The sequence below is a fragment of the Panthera pardus genome, unplaced genomic scaffold (assembly GCF_024362965.1).
Source record: "Panthera pardus isolate Hobbes unplaced genomic scaffold, ASM2436296v1 HiC_scaffold_17, whole genome shotgun sequence".
NCBI lineage: Eukaryota > Metazoa > Chordata > Mammalia > Carnivora > Felidae > Panthera > Panthera pardus.
In genome coordinates, this window is record NW_026526732.1 from 11,133,021 (window position 1) to 11,147,228 (window position 14,208).

At 46.6% G+C, this 14,208-nt stretch overlaps 1 long non-coding RNA gene across 1 annotated transcript; it reads left to right on the forward strand.

Moving 5' to 3' along the window:
• The first annotated feature begins 251 nt into the window (after positions 1–251).
• Positions 252–2,039, forward strand: LOC128777815 (uncharacterized). Its single transcript, XR_008423138.1, has 2 exons — positions 252–1,797; positions 1,828–2,039. It is a non-coding gene; the product is annotated as an uncharacterized LOC128777815 (long non-coding RNA).
• The last annotated feature ends 12,169 nt before the right edge of the window (positions 2,040–14,208 follow it).

Below are 14,208 nucleotides of genomic sequence, written 5' to 3' on the forward strand. Positions count from 1 at the left end.
TGTTTCTTGAGTGCCTTATGTGTCAGGCTTTCTAGTTGCTGGGAATACCACAGGTCACCGGGAAGAGGAAGTCTCTGCCTTTGGGGAACCACATTCTTGTGGTTACAAGCAAGTGAGTATATAGTATCATTTCGGGTGATGGTAAGTGTTATGAGGAACAGTAGAGCAGGGTAAAGACACAAAGCAGGATTCTGGTGTGTGTGTGGGGGGGTATTTTATTTTTTAATATTAAAAAAAAAAGGTTTATTTATTTTTGAGAGAGAGAGGGAGAGAGCAAGAGAGCGTGAGTGGGGGAGGGGCAGAGAGAGAGAGAGGAGACAGAGGATCTCAAGCAGGCTCTGCGCTGACAGCAGAGAGCCCGACGCGGGGCTGGAACTCACGACCCGTGAGATCATGACCCAAGCCGCAGTCATACGCTTAACCAACTGAACCACCCAAGTTCCTCTTTAAAATTGTATTTCTAGATAGTCTCTAGACTGAATGTGGGTCGCAAACTTGTAAGCCCAAGCTCGAGTCACGTGCCTACCACTGAGCCGGCCAGGGGCCCCTGTAGGGGACATTTTAGGGCAGGCCTCTCCAGAAGGATGGAGAGGGGACCCACAAGGTACGCAACTACCAGAGGAGGCGTGCCCCCAGGCAGAGAGAACAGCAAGAGAGACAGGCCGGTGTGAACCATGTAGGGCCTTGAAGGGAAAAGATCAGCTTTTCAGATTTCATTCTGAGGACAATGGGAAGCTCTCTGGAAATCAGGAGCTGGGGAGAGTTCTCTGGAAAGGGACTCTGAGCTGCAGATCCGCCCACAGAAGCAGGTCTCTCCTGGTTGTGAGCATGTGAGAGAAGCAGGACAGGGGAGATCACAAAGATCTCAGCTGACCCGCCGGAGGCTCTAAGGTTGGAATGACCCTTCAGAGTTTTCCCAGATTGCGGCAAAGGGCTGGACTTTGTAAGCTGGCCTCAACCAATTGATGTCTCCTGACAGGGGTTTCAAATCCAGGCAAGGCAGCCCCCTTCAGTGCTGACACCTGAGAGGTTTGCCACTCTGGGCCACTGGCCGCCAACACCCCAGCCACTGGGGCCATGACACTGCAGTCCCCAAAAGCGTACCTGGGTGGCACATCCCCAGCACCCTCTATAGATCCCTTCATGTTTTAATGTTTTAATTCTCTCAACACCCCTCCAAGCTAAGCGTTCTTTTTTTTTTTTTTAATGTTTATTTATTTTTGAGAGACAGAGAGAGAGAAGTGAGCAGGGGAGGGGCAGCGAGAGAGGGAGACACAGAATCCGAAGCGGGCCCCGGGCTCTGAGCCATCAGCACAGAGCCCGACGCGGGGCTCGAATCCTTGAACCGTGAGATCATGACCTGAGCCGAAGTTGGATGCCCAACTGACTGAACCACCCAGGCGCCCCCAACTTAAGCATTCTTATTTCGTCTCGGAGACTGAGAGAGCAACCTGTTGAAGGTCACATACCTACCAGATGTTGGATTTGAACTTAGGTCTGAGTCCAAAGACCAGGTACTTAAAAAAAAACTGGTAAAAGACGCACACCGCACAACTCATCATTTTCGCTATCTTTAAGTGAACAGCTCAGCAACAAGTACATTCACACTGTTGATCAGCCATCACCACCATCCATCTCTAAGAGCTTCTTTGATCTTGCAGAACTGAATCTCTGTGCCCGTTAAACGATAACATAACAATAACATTGATATTAAACACACACTTCCCATTCCTCTCTCCCTCCAGCCCCTGGAAACCATCCTTCTACTTTCTGTCTCTATGAATTTGACAGCTCTGGGTACCTTATGTAAGTGGAATCATACAATAGTGTCCTTTTGTGCCTGACTTATTTCACTTAGCATAATGGCCTCGAGGTTCATCCATGTTGCAGCAGGTGTCAGAGTTTCCTTCTTTTTAAAGGCTGAATAATAGTCCATTTTGTGTATGTACCATGTTTTGTCTGTTCTTCTGTTGATGGGCGTATGGCTTGCTTCTCCCCTTTGGCTCTTGCGAATAACGCCGTGAACACTGGTGTACAAACATCTGCTTGAATCCCTGCTCTCAGTTCTTTTGCGCATATACCCAGAAGTGGAATTGTTGGATCGCACGGTAATTCTATTTTTAATTTTTTGAGGAACGCCATCCTGTTTTCCAGTGTCTGCACCAATTTTCATTCCCACCAGCAGTGCTCAAAGGTTCCACATCCTCACCAACACTTTCTTTTCTCCTGCCCCCTTCCTCCTCTTCTCTTTTTCCTTCCTTCTTCTTTTCCTGATAATAGGCATCCTAATGGATGTGATGTGGTGTCTCATTGTGGTTTAAGACCACGCACTTTTCATGTCGCCATGCTGTCTTTCAGAAAGGGATCGAAGATTGCCGCGTGTATCCGATTCCACCATTCCATCTGTGGGCAGAGATTATGACAACCCCAGGTCAAGACCTAAATTCAGTTAGTCTCCTTGGATTGACAACGAGCTATCAAAAAACTGTATTCTGTATATTCCCTAAGACACTCAGACACCTACAAGGCAATTCAAAATTTGGTACTGTATATGGAATCAATCTTTAAAGGCTTTGCTCAAAGACCCTAAAATAGTTTAGAAAACTATGCTTCTCTTCGCACATTTAAAAATTGATATTTATGGGGTGCCTGGTGGCTCAGTTGGTTAAGTGTCCGACTTCGGCTTAGGTCATGATCTCGCGGTCGGTGAGTTCGAGTCCCGCGTCGGGCTCTGTGCTGACAGCTCAGAGCCTCGAGTCTGCTTCAGATTCTGTGTCCCCTCTCTCTCCGCCCCTCCCTTGCTTGCACTCTGTCTCTCTCTCTCTCTCAAAAATAAACACTTAAAAATTTTTTAATTGATATTCATAATTTTATTTTAAATTTAAATTGTTGCAAAGAGTATCATTTCTGGAATATCATAAATATTGACATTTTTAAATGACACTGTTACGTCACTGTTTTAAATGCATCCACATGGAATCCCCATCTCATTACAGTTTACTTGCCATCATCCATTTAAGAAATACACAAACAAGCTCATCTTTAGCAAGCAAAAATTGCATATTGTGCTGTTTTCTCTTTGAAATTTTATTTACATTTTACTTCCCCTTCAGAATTTTATGCTAATATATTTATGATTGTACATCTTTCACTGAGTCTCCATCATATTGTTATCTATCAAACATTTGCATAAAAATTGAAATTTATACACTTTTAAATTCCAGTGACCATAGGCTGTAAGTATTTTCTGGATTGAGTTACCATTATAATTATTAGTATTACACAATCGATCAAAACAGCCTAAATGAGTAGAAAATTTTGATAAATGTTAACATTGAAAGTAAAGTTTTATTGGAAGTTTGCATTTCTTAATAAGATAGATGATACCGTCCTTTTTTAAACACTATAGATGTTATGGATATGTCTTACTTTATTGCTAGAATGACTGTGTTTAGCATTCATTCTATGTCTAGTTTTCATTTTTTAGAGATGAAAAACCCTTGTTCTTATAAATAAGGGAATGGGAATTGAAAGAATTTTGTTTTTAGAAAAACATCCTTAAATGTTTGGAATGCCTTCTGACTTACTTGTCCCAAATCACAGGGTAACCCATTATCAAATGTTAGTTTCACTGATCTGTCAGCTGACAGTTTCACTATTTTCTCCTTCCATTTTGTTGAAAGCAGGGTATTGAAAACCACCTGGCTTGCAAAGGGTTTGTTATACCCAATCTGTGATGGGTCCAGCTGTGTCCCTCCCAAATTTATATGTTGAAGTCCCACCTCCCAATGCCTCAAAATATGATCTTATTTGAAGATGTTGTTGCAGATATAATTAGTTAAGATGAGGTCATTAGGGTGGGCTCTAGGCCACTATGACTGGCGTCTTCATAAAAAGGGAAAATTTGGACACACAGACAGACATGCACAGAGAGAAGAGGATGTGAAGACACAGGGACGAGACGGCCATCTACCAGCCAAGGAGCCCGGAACAGATCCTTTCCTCTTAGCTCTGAGAAGGAACCAACTCTGTCCCTACTTTGACCTTGGAGTTCTAGCCTCTAGAACTGTGAAGCCATAAACCTCTTTTTTGAAGCTATTTGTTCATGGTACTTAGTTACTGCGGCCTTAGCAAACTAATACAGTCCTCACAGCCATTACCTCCCCACCACCTACACCAATATTTTCCGTTTCTCCTTGACTTGGCGCCTGGGAGGGTTTTTTAAACCCCAGAGCAACGCACTCCAGTAGGCTTGGGAATACAAGAGAGGGGGACACCTTTCTTTTGTAAAATGAGGGGAGAGCTGTCGGGAAAAGGGGGCAAGGGGTGTGCGGTAAAAGGCAGGTATTGAATTTGAAGATCTGCATGTTGCTTTCCCTCCAAATATCCTTGACAGTGTACCCTTCTGGAAAGCCTTAGTAATCCCTAGAGGAATAGGTGTATCTGCTTTGAAGATGATTGTTCTAAAAGGTAGAAAACCTACTGTAATTCGGGGATGTGGCAAAGCTTTTGTCAGCTGGAGGTGTCGTGACATCTTCATGGAGGCTATGACATCTCTTGGCCTTGTATGTAGAATTTTGATTTGTGGCAAGGGGAAGGAGGGGCCTTCCAGCCAGGGTGGAAACAACTTGGGAATGGACGTCTGACTAGGAGGTGGTAGACCAGCGAGCCCACAGGGGACCTGCACCACGGGCCTAGGAACTTGTACGTAGGCACCAGAGATTTTTACATGAGCAAGTGATGTGAAAGTGATGCTTAGTCGGGCATCAGCACGGAAGATGGGAGGGCATGTGCGGAAGCAGGAGGTAGGAAGCCATCCGAGGATGTGGTCATTAATGAGTGGCTCGGTGGAGTGGTTTTGGAAACGGAGAGGTGGCTTTTTGTTGGCTGTGATGGAAATAGAAATTGCTTGCCTATATTATGGTTAACTTGTGGGACGACTGCTTGATGATATTTATTTCAGATGGGCTGTCAAGTCCCAGAGTCAACTTTCTGCCTATCCTCCACTTCTGCTGCTGCCTTCCGTATTGGCGGAATACTTAGTCTTGAACGACTATGCTTTTCAGTCAGTCAAGTAGAGGCACAGTAGAAGCAACATCTCTCTGTAGCTTGGCTGATCCTTTCACCGTAAGGATGAAAGGACTAAATGTATGGGAAAACTCTTGGTTAACTGTAAAGTACCCCGAGAATGTAAAGATATGACTACTCATTGCTCATTACTCTTATTGTTGCGTGCGACTCTTTCTTAGAGCTCGTGAAGACGTTTTCTGAGTGCCTCATTTAACATTAGCCTTGAGTAACTGAAATCCAGGTAATAGAGGCTCCATTGTGTGTCGCCTGAGAATTTTGTCGGGTTTGCCTCCCTTCTCAAATCGGGAAGGTGCTGTGATACCCCCTGCCGAGCCCCACTGGGGAGAAGAGCCACTTTTCCCACTCCTTCTGGATTCTTTGAGGTGTCTGGCCTCGTGCCCAAACATCCTCAGAGGACTGTTCATTTTCTGTCAGAACCGTGAGACTTCCTGATTATGTAGCAACAGAAACAAAGCCTTTCTATGCCCTGAAAATCAGATTTTTTTATGGCCACGTGATCTCTTCACTCCACAGTCTGCACAGTGAAGCACACAGAACATCGGAACAACCCAGAAACACAACTCTTTCTCTCTCTTATGTTATAGACCACTGTGTTTGTTAAGACTCTGAGATGACAGAAGATGGTTTTGTACTAGAAGAAATTGGTGGTCAGTGTCCTTCTAGACAACTCTCTCAATCACACTCACGTGAATGACTCTATCCGTGTCTCTGAGGATCACTAGGACCTTCCTGTGTTCCAACCCCCTCACCCCACCTTGGCTGTCATGGTAGAGATGTGACCTACTGGCTATGTGACTGCTAACTCTACTAGTCGTGAGGCCTTTCTTCAAGGACGAAAAGGAGATGATCAATAATATTTGAGTGACTTTTCTTACCTACGTTGACCATCTCTTATTCGTGTGTAAGTAAGTATCTTTATATGGCTGCTATGGTGGAAAGACAGGTGGCAAGCATCAGCAGATCCCCTCAGTCTAGACACCCGTTCCCATTTGACAGATGGGGAAGAGCCCCTATGGTGAGATCATAATAATCCCTATTGTTTCACAGGTACCCACCAGGCGCCAGGTACAGGGCTGAGCACTTTAGACATTAATTTGTTTTTTTCACCCACCTATGGAATGGGAATACCAACATCTACATTTCACCGGGGAGGAAGTGGAAACTTGGAGAGGTTAAGTAGCTTTGCCAAGGTCACACAACGAGGAAGTGTCAGTCAGCATGAGTTACATTGGGCTTTGTGACAAACAGCCCCCAAGCCGTAGTTGCTTCCAACAACAAAGGTTTACTCCTCACTCGGGCTACATGTTTTGGAGAGGCACTGGTTTCTGCTTCTCCTCAATCTGGATTTGGGCAGAGAGAGCAGCCACTGCCTGGAAATGGCTGGTTGTCACGCAGATGGATAAAGAGAACATGGCAAAATGCTAACTGGTAACACATGTTCCTTCTGTTCGTTGTGTTGGCGAGGGCCTGTCACGTGGCCATGCCTAACGTCAAATAGGTGAGGAAGTACAATCTCACCGTCTGAGGGGTAGAGAGGGAATATTTAGAGGCGGCTCTAATGGCTACCACGGCAGCAGAGGGGGGAATCCGCTAAGACAGGTGTTTTCTAAAGCCTGTGCTCTTTCTCCTCCATGAAAGCTTCCGCTCACAGACCACCTCTCGGGAGCCAGGCACACACGGTGCAAAGCCTTTTACAGATATTATAGCCAGTGTTCACAACAACCCTGTTGGGCAGGCACAATTACTATCTTCATTTTACAGGCAAAGTTATTGCATCCAGACAGGTCTTGAAGTATCTTGAGCCAAATGGCACAGGGAGTTAAGAAAAATGGCATCCTGTGCAGTTCTCAGGTCAACCTGCCTCCATATTCGTCTTCTTTCCACTTGACAGGGATTTCCAATGTCACAAACATCACTTCGGTTTCATAAGAACTACAGTTGAAAAAAACTAAAACTTTATTTAATCATGTGTTTTTCTTTTTCTCGTATTAAAATTTTCTTAATGATTATTTATTTTGAGAGAGAGAGAGAGAGAGAGAGAGAGAAAGAGAGCACATGGCAGGGGAGAGGCAGACAGAGAGGGAGAGAGAATCCCAAGCAGGCTCTGCATGGAGCCGAGCGCAGGGCGCGAACCAGGATATCGCGTCCTGAGCCGAAATCAAGAGTCAGATGCCTGACGGACAGAGCCACCCAGGTGCCCCATGTGTTTGTTTTCTAATCAAAAGGTAATAACTGCTCAATGTTAAAATTCAGACAATACAGGTTTGAAGGAGAAAGTGAAAAATGACTAATAATCGTAACATTTAGAGAGAATCATTGCTAACGTTTTAGTTATGTCCTTCCAGACATTCTGACTTGTAACGTTGCTTTACATAACAATATATTGTGAATATTTCTCCAATAAATACACTTCATTTAAAAAAAATTTTAATGTTTTTATTTTTGAGAGAGAGAGAGAGAGAGACAGAGGGTGTGAGCAGGGGTGGGGCAGAGAGAGGAGACACAGAATCCCAAGCAGGCTCCAGGCTCTGAACTGCCAGCACAGAGCCCCACACGGGGCTCTAACTCACTAACCCTGAGATCATGACCTGAGCCGAAGCCTGACACTTAACCCACCGACCCACCCAGGTGCCCCAAATACACTTCATTTTTAATGGCTGCATAATAGTCTATTGACTGTGCCACAATTTAGTTAGAATTCCTTAATGACGAACATTTATCTTGTTTCAATGTATTGCTGTTCTCTTGTTTCGAGTTCCATTTCCTTCTAAATAGTGATGTCTAATATCTTTTTTTTTAAACAATACATGCCTTCATCAATAAGAGACTATGTAATGTTACCTTTCTTCTCTCCCTCTTCCATGCAGACCCCTCCCCCCCAAATGCTATTGTTTTGTTTCTCAGAGTCCCAAGTGAGGGATTTTCCTAGGCATTTCTTTTTGGTTTCATATAATTTTTCTGAAATTCACCCCTAAAATGTTCTTTTTTTTCTTCTTTTGACTTTTCTCTTTCTTTTCTTCTTTTTCAAACAATATATCCATCCTCTTTTTTATATTTTATATTTGCATGTCCATCTTCTAGAATCGTTAAATGAGATCTTTTGTGAGTTTCCTGGCTGTTGCCACTATGGCAAGGCATTCACAGCCTTCTTGCTTCCGTTTGTTTTTTCTCTGTTTTTATTTTAGAGAGAGAGTGAGCAGGAAAGAGGGGAAAAGGGGCAGACGGGGAGGCCGAGAGAGTGAGCGTGAGCGAGAGCGAGAGCGAGAGCGAGAGCGAGAGCGAGAGCAAGAGAATCTTAAGTAGGCTTCACGCTCAGTGTGGAGCCTAACACAGGACTCCATCCCACAACCCTGGGATCGTGACCTGAGCCCAAATCAGGAGTCGGACCTCACCCGACTGAGCCACCCAGGCGCTCCTCTGGCTTCTTTTTCTATGCCCCCGCCTCCCCCCTGCTCACATCCGCCACATTTGCATCCACTGCGCACTCTCTCTTTCACTCACGTGGTCTCAATCTGGAATGGCCTGTCATCAACGGCTGGTCTTCAGAGTGCAGCCCAAATGTCTGCTCCTCCAGGAAGCCTTCTCTGACCCCTCGCCTTAACCGAAATTAGGCGTTCTTGCCTCTGTGCTTCGCAGCATTTTCCTATCACCTCCAGTAGGCACTTCTTTAGAAAAACATGTACTCAAGCACTAATAATGGGGTGCTCCGAAGTGTTGGGACAGATGCAAAGAACCAGGCTTGCTACCCCCTCTCTGGGAATCTTCAGCCTCTGGGGAGACAGGTAAGTGAACACACCATTTCAATCCAGGCGGGTAGGTAGTGAAAGGCAGGTAGGGGCCACGCGCCACCGGAATAACAGGGCCCCAGCCAACAGTGGGTCACTTTTATTTGAGGCATGTTTTCCTTAATACAATTATTCAAGATCCTGAGGGGTGGGATCCATTTTCAAATCCACCTCTTGGTCCCGGCCGAATGTGCACCCACCGCGCTTCGTGATCTTAAAGAACGGCCGGCTCAGGTGTGCTGGGGGGAAGGGACCGGCGGGTGGACGGCAGGCACAGGTCCAACCCCATTACCCACGTTTCCCAGAATCGCTCTACTTTTCACATGTTTCTTTCTCCCCTGAAATGGATGCGCGTCTCCCGCCGGATTTAGACCAGAAGTAATGACTGTTTCACGAAAGCCTGGAAAGTAGGACTTTCCCAGAAATGGTTTCGGTCGGTTATAGATCTTCGGGCTCCCGGCGACTGGAGACGGGCAGCGCCCCGAGGGGACGCATCTCCCCGAGGCCCGACGGGGACTTGGCGCGGGCCTCGCGGGCCCCACACCCGGGCCCCCACCCGGTGCGGGCTCGCGGAGGGGGCCCGCTCGGCGCGGCGCGCGCCCTCGGGGCCGGCGGGGCTTCTCCGGCTCGGCTCGCGGCCGCCGCGCCGCCTCCCCGACTCCCCGGGCCCGCCGCGCCGCCCCGACCCCGTCCGCGCCGGCTCCGGCCCGGGTTTTGCGGCCCGCCCGCCGCCGCGCTCGCCGAGCAGGGAGCTGGCGCCGCCGAGGCCGCCGCGGCCGGGGCGTGGGGGGCCGCGCCGCGCACGCGCGCCCGCGGGGGCGACGGGTCCCCGCGCCCGGGCCCCGCGCTCCCGGAACCCTCGCGCCGCCGCCCCGCCCGCAGCCGCCCGGAGCCGCCTCGGCCCCGGACCCCTCGCGGCCCGCGCCGGCTGGGACTACTTTCCCCGCCCGCGTCCTCTCCCCGCGGCGGGGAGGAACATTCCGGGCTCTCCCCGCCCGGCCAGCGCCTGTCCCCGCTCCTCCCCCGCCGCGTGTTTTCCGCCCCAGTAAAGATCGTGCCACACAAATAAGCCCGGCATGCCCTTTGCCGAGCGGGTGGGAGGGCATCGAGCGCAGGGCCCGAGCGGGCCATTTTCAGGGCGCGTCTCCGGAGCCGCTAAAAGTCTTGTTTTCTCCCCAAAGTGGAAGGTGTGGGGGGCGGGGGGCGGGCTAGGGGCCGCTTCCAACTGCTACACACGCTCGAATAGTTGTCAGTAAAATCAAACTGACGTCAGCCCCGGGGAAAAAGATAGGTCTCTTTTGTTCTCGTGTTCTTCCCCCACCTCCCCCCTTGCGATCAAAGGCGAAAAAACATTTTTTTGGAGGTGGGGGGAAAAGACAAAAAGGAAAAAAAAAATTGCAATGCAAAGAGATAGCTTCCATTAGAGCTCCAGCCCGGGCGATGGGAATGTTTAATGAATGCATCAAGCCTTTTGATCACCCTCGCTCGGTTGGGTTCAGTAGTGCCGGAAGGTTAGTTGCATATCCTGTGGCTGATCTGAAATTCGATCAGCAGAGGGGGCAAAGAAAAGAAAAGCATTTTAATGGGAATCAATAGAGGATCATAGGTCCTGGAAGGAAATACGTGTTGATTAAAAATGCCACAAGATTAAAAAATGTTCACGACTGGTTTAAAAAAAAAAAAAAAAGGAAAGAAAGAAAGAAACAGGAGAGAGAGAGAGAGAGGAGGAGGAGAGGGGGAGGAGGGGGAAAAAAAAACCCCTTAGCAATCTATTTTCTGTGTGTGTTGCTGCCAGAGAAGCAGTCAGCAGACCAACAGTTTGTGTAATGCTTCAAGCTACAGCGGGCAAATTTAAAGCTGTATGCTCAGAACAACATAATAAATACTTATTGAAAATGCATTTCTATTTCTAAGCGGGGTTCACTCATGCATTATACAAAACACCTAGGGCTGCAGTAGAGACACAAGGGGACAAATAAGGTGTACTGTGACTCAAGTTCTTAAAACTAAACTCTCAGGCTTTTAACAGTTGAGAGCAAGAACGTATGCACTTGCTTGTGTGTGTGTGTGTTTTTTTTTCCTCATCAAAAACTAAACTAATAGCTTTGAAAGATGTCACAGCCTTCACTCTGAAACTTTAAGAAAAAAGTTGTAATATATTAAAGAAACTCTGATATCTTTGTGTGAGGAGAAGGGTAGGTAGGGTGGGGAGGTAAAAGCCTATTGACTGGGTTGCAGAGTGGAAAATTGTTGTCCTGTAGGTGGAGAAAGTGATCAGTGGGGTGATAAAAATGGTTGAGGGTTATCTGGCTATTTACCTACTAGAGTGGGAAAGGGAAAAAAGCCTTCTAAACCCACTCTTTACCACAAAAACTCAAGTATACACCCTGTCTGCATGGCCTCTTGGAGAGGAATCAATAGCATTTAAATGTTTACGCATTGAACAGAATTCCTTCCTTGTTGTGAGGGAATCCAGCTAGCAATGGTGGATAGTCTCTTGGTGCCTCTGTGGGCTCCTGCATTCTCGGGGCTTGCCCATTAGCCCGTTTTTCTTATTCTCCCTTATTTCTCTCTGAAGAACACAACAAGGAGCAAGGAGAGTTTTCAGGGCAATTTCCCTCGGAGATTCCCCTGATTTCACTTCGGTAGTTTGGATAGAGCAGGATCTGTCAAAATTGAGATTTCCTTGTTCAGCAGCAACGATAAATTCAATATTTTCGAGCTCCCCTGGGTTATAAAATATTTGGGAGAAGGGGATTTCACTCCTTTCTCCTTCCTATTTCCAACGGTGCTCCTGAGAACAAAGCCTTGCACTCTAGAGAGCGCTGGATAAGGAAGGGTATTTCAGGTTAATGGTGATCACACACTGACCACACTCTGAATCCATTCACAGAGGAGCATTCTTGCTATGTGGCATCAGACAAGTAACTTGGCTTCTCTTAGCTTCAGGTTCCTCATCTGAAAGATTAGGGGTGCTTCTACCTACCTACTAGGTCTTTTGTGAATGAAATAATGTATGTAAAGCACATTGTGTAATGTCTGGAAATATACCTACAGTTTTTTTCCCCCTTCTCCAAAGTTGCTCCCACCCAGGAGCCATGCCTCCTTTATTCACACTCTTGTGTAGCCCCTTGAATCTGGGCTGCAGCTCAAGTGACACTCTATGACTTTCAAGGATAGATCCTAAAGAATCTTGCTGCCTCTCTACCCTGGGTCTCTTTGAATGTTCCTTCTTGGGACGCTCCCTCTCAGGACCCAGCTGCATTCCTCAAGAGGCATGTGGAGGCCAGGTTACCTGCCGTGTGCAGCTTGATAGCATGCAGTTACTCCCAGCAATGCATTCCCAGCCGACAGATTAACATCAACTGCCCACCAGTGAGTTCGCCATCTTGGACGTGCAGTTCCATTGAACCTTGCGATGACTGCAGCCCCAGCTGCTATCTACCTGTAATTGCGTGAAAGACCCCAAGCAAGAAGTGCCCAGCTGAGCTCAATTAACTCGTAGAACCGTGAGGCATAATAAATGGTGACTATATAAAATGAGCGAATGCTAGATTTCACCAATACCTTAATTTTACAGTACGTACTACACCGGTTTGTTGAATAAACGTAAATAAAATACCCTAGTTGCTTGGTGGTATCTTACTTGCCCCTTTCGTCCCGTCCCTGGGTTATCGTTCACCACCCCCAATACCACGTTAGCCTTTATTCCTGAAGGCTATTAGGCTGGATGCTGGCAACACGAGACACAGAATTTTGTAAGCCCTTTCCTCCCAGGCTTAGAGTCCAACTGGGAAGGGAAAATGCTTATTCCAAGAAAGAGAAGCCATTTATTCACTGCTAGGTCCTGGCATAGCAATGAGTGTTGAACCATCTGTTGTTAAGTGAAAATATTGTTTATTTTCTATAACATGTGCTTGTGTGTTGGGGGGGGGGGGGGAGGCTCTCCAGGGTTTGAGCTGGCCTTTGCTCATAGGAATTTCTTTCCTTCTGCTTCTTGCTGATGTAGTCCTACCTTTCCTGGGATTTTCGAAATGTTAGACTTTAGGAGGACACACTTCCACCAGTTTGGGAGCCACCAAAACAGGCAGATCTAGTATCTTCTTTTCTTCATTCTAGCATTTATAATAACGAGTGATCATCTTGGGAATATATACCTCCTGTGTGTAATATGGTCAGTGCCCCTTCGTCTTTGGTCGAGAGTAAACCGTGGTTTGTATGTAGAAGGAATAGTTAGGCATGACCCTCTTTCCTCTGAAACCTGCTCCATCTACCAGGTGCTTCATTTCCCAGGGCTCCGGTGGTCACCAGACACGTCTCTTCCGTCACGAGTAGCTCTACCCAAGCAGGGTAAGAGGGAATGGGAGGCACGGGCAGGAAATCAACTGAGGCTCCCAAATGAGTAAAGTGCAGCTTAATTTGTACTTACAATGTTTTTGTGTTATTTCTTACATTTACTAGAAAATATTTAGACAGATTTTTTAAAATAAGCTTTTTGGATCTGGTTGACATATTTGTGTACATATACACGTAATGAGCTTGGTGGAAAACACTTTTTTTTTTTTGCCAGGAGCAAATGGGTCAGCTCTCCCTCTTCACAGCCCTTCACAGATTCTTCAAGAATTGTATTCTGAATGAGATAGTTAACAGTAACCTGCTGGAACAGAAATTGCTTTCTGGCATGCGCCAGTTGCAAAGTGCAATGCCTTCTTATAAAGTACTGGCCGAAATTGCATCCCACCCCTTGCTGCTGTCTTGGGCTGGTGTTGCCGTGTCTCCATGGTGGCTCATCATGGCTTCCCTCTCAACAGACAGATGCTTAAGCTAGTCCTGATATTAAAGAAAATGTAAACAGTGACCAATGTAAGACATCATCATTCGGTCACCTAGCCTATGAGCTGTTTTTCAGACCTGAATGTGCCCACTTTCACGGATGCCCTCACAGTGAAGGCTTCTCCTGTAGGTGACTCACCCTTTTAAACAGGGTTTCATCGGAATTAGTGGGTAGGCGCTGCCATTTTGAGAAAGCAGTTTTCTTCTTCTACTTTTTGACTGTTATGCCCTCGTGTCCTTGTCCATGTTGATTCTGTTCCATAGCCTCAGATGTTTTCTTTTGGGCCCGCAACCGTTCTGATTTGCACTTATTTCGTAGTTAAAGTATTTGAATTGCATTTTACATTTTTAAAATTGCGGGGAAATATTTATATAAATAAAATTTACCATTTTAACCACTTTTAAGAGTGTAGTTCAGTGGCATTAAGTGCATTCATATTTGTTATGCAATGATCACCTCCATCCGCCCCTAAGAACTCCCCCTTCTTCCCTTCTTCCA